Source organism: Nyctereutes procyonoides, unplaced genomic scaffold (genome assembly GCF_905146905.1).
Source record: "Nyctereutes procyonoides isolate TBG_1078 unplaced genomic scaffold, NYPRO_anot_genome, whole genome shotgun sequence".
Taxonomy (NCBI): Eukaryota; Metazoa; Chordata; class Mammalia; order Carnivora; family Canidae; genus Nyctereutes; species Nyctereutes procyonoides.
Genome location: NW_026575044.1, coordinates 38,746,788 through 38,749,739, shown reverse-complemented (window position 1 = coordinate 38,749,739; position 2,952 = coordinate 38,746,788). Strand labels below are relative to the sequence as shown.

General features: G+C 37.2%; 1 pseudogene; it reads right to left on the bottom strand.

Annotated features, from left to right (window-relative positions):
- Positions 1-2,488: 2,488 nt before the first annotated feature.
- On the bottom strand, positions 2,489-2,715 carry LOC129508598 (protein kish-A-like; annotated as a pseudogene).
- Between the last annotated feature and the right edge of the window lie 237 nt (positions 2,716-2,952).

Below are 2,952 nucleotides of genomic sequence, written 5' to 3'. Positions count from 1 at the left end.
GTGATCTATCGTTTAGCTGACTTCCACAATGTTGATTTAATTGTCTGTAAAGCATGTCTAGACTGTAATATATTTAATTAACTTCCTGTGACCTAACATTTAGGTAGTTTTCCATTTTCAGCCACTATAATATAAAGAAGGTTGGGTCCCTCTCTGCAAATAGTGCCAAATAAAAGTTACAAGCATTTTTTCTGCTTTCTAAGAGTGGGAGGCCTGTCTCCCTTTGAACCAGATCTTTATTCATTCACCCACTCATTTATATTTTTTTGTGGGAGTCTCAAGATAGAACAATAACTTAGAACTGACAAGTTCCTGGTCATCGTGTAGCTCATAAGAACTTGTCTTCCTTTGATTTGGTAAAACCAACTGATGATGCTTTGGTTACATAATGGTTACATAAATGTGAAACTAATCCCCACCCCACTGGTTCAAGAAAAGATGAAAGCCTGATTGAGATGAAAGACTGATTGAGAATTGAAGTGTTTTGATTAGAAATATAAAGTTAGCATGTATTTTAACATAAAGAGATGGCTCTAGACTTTGTAACGTCTTAGGGAAATCCACAATTTTTTATGTATGAATTTAAATGACCTATTCCTTTAATTATTCTGCTGTTTATATTAATTAATTAATTAAAATTATTTATTCATGAGAGACACACAGAGAGAGAGAGATGGGGACATAGGCAGAAGGAGAAGCAGTCTTCTTGCAGGGAGCCCAATGCAGGACTCGATCCCACAACGCCAGGATCACAAACCGAGCTAAAGGCAGACACTCAACCCCTGAGCCATCCAGGTGTCCCTATTCTGTTGTTTTTAAAACCAGTTAATTGAGGCATAATTGACATACAGACACATAATTTGATGCGTTTGGAGATAAGTATACACCCATGAAGCCATCATCATCATGCCCAGAAAAGAAAACACAATGAATGATTATTAATGAATTATCACCTTATACCTGCTAGGATGTATTGGCGAGGATGTAGAGAAAAGGGAACCCTTTTGGGAATGGCAGATGGTGCAGCCACTATGGAAAATAATATGGAGGTTCCTCCAATAACTAAAAATAGAAATACTGTTTGATGAAGCAACGCCACTTCTGGGTATATGTCCAAAGAAATTGAAATCTGTCCCTTGAAGAGATATCTGCATTTCCATGTTCATTGCAACATTATCTACCATAGCCAAGATATGGAAACAACATAAATGTCTACCAACAGATGAATGGATCATGAGGATGTGAGACTGGTATTTATATAATAGTAAAATATTCATCTTACAAAAGAGGGAAATCATGTCATTTGCAAGAAGATGTATAGACCTGGGGGACCTTATGCTAAATGAAATAAGTCAGAGAGAGACAAATATTGTGTGATCTCACTTATATGTGGAATATAATATAGTCAAACTCATGGCAGCAGATAGTAAACTGGTGGCAGGAGGAATGGGGAAACAGGGAGATAGTGGTCAAAGGGCACAAAGTTGCAGTCATGCAGGAGGGATAGGTTCTGGAGAGCTACTAGTGCAAAACACTAGTAAGACTCAATGTAAGACTGCAACTAACAATGCTATATTGTATACTTAAAAATTTGGTAACAGGGTAGATCTTATCATAAGTGCTCTTCCCACAAAAGGAAAAAGCAAAATACAACATAATAAAAAATAATAAATGGTTATTTCTTCAAAGATTGTATGTTCTTATTGTGTATCATCTAGGAAAAGTTGAGGGCTAGACTAGTAGGAACAGTATAGCTTGCCTGAGTATATGGGCACAGAGGGAGATTCTATAAACATAGGAACGAATTCCTGAGAAGACTGAGATTAAATTAAAAAGTTTTTTTAAAAAAAGTTGTCTCCACAAACTTTTTTTTTCTCATTCTCTAAAGATTTATCATTTCCAAATCACAGTGAAAGGAACTTGAGTAATTTACCAATTTTGTTTCCCATTACATGCGTTGGAGATACCTCAGGAAAAACCAGTATCTGACACAACAGAGTAACATTTGCAGAGGTGCCTGGGTGAGCTTAGTCGCTTAAGTGCCACCTGCCTTCATCTCAGGTCCTGGGATCAAGCTCCCCGCTCAGCAGGGAAACTGCTTCTCCCTCTGCCTCTCTGTGTCCCTACTTCTTGCTTGTGCTCTCTGCTCTCAATAAATAAATAAATAAATAAATAAATAAATAAATAAATAAAAAATCTTTAAAAAAATAACACTTGCAGGATTTACATTGTGGTGACTGTACTGAGATTGATTGTTACAGACATATTAAACTCTTTGTAAAATACATTTAAATGTATTAAATGGTTGCATCCTGTTTATACAGAACATTGGTCCAATAACAAAAATAGAGAACAGCAGCTAGAAATTTATCTCATTCAATGTTCAGAGTTAAAAGGGTTAACCATTCATTCCATTATTTTCTGCAGATATGTCCTTTTTTAATATTGAAATCTGATGGCAATTAAATTCTGAGGTTTTTCCAAGCTACTATATGAAGAGGATGCTGAAGGCCATCACTCTGCTTCAGCAGACTGCATCATACGGACTCTTCCATTCATCAGTTCTATCAGTTCTGGCTGCTTCCAAAATATCCCCAAGAATCCAGTTTTATATCTGTCCAGGAAGTTGGGTGCTGAGGATCGGATATCAGTACAGGTACATTTAAGTGGCAAGATTATAGTCAACAGACTCTGAAAATGGAAAGTGGCAGACATAGCAAAGTTGGTGAAGCCCCAGCCACCTCACCCTCCAGGCCCAGGAAGGAAGAAGCGTCTACACAAGCTGGTGCATAAGCAGCAGCTGTGGTGTCACATGGAACATGGCTGTCTGGAGATGCTTCATATTTCTGCCTCCTCTTTGCTGCATGATCTTGGACAAGTCACTCTGAGTCCCAATATCCTCATCAATCAAATGTAGACAAAAATGAAAACATTTACTTCATTGGATTATTT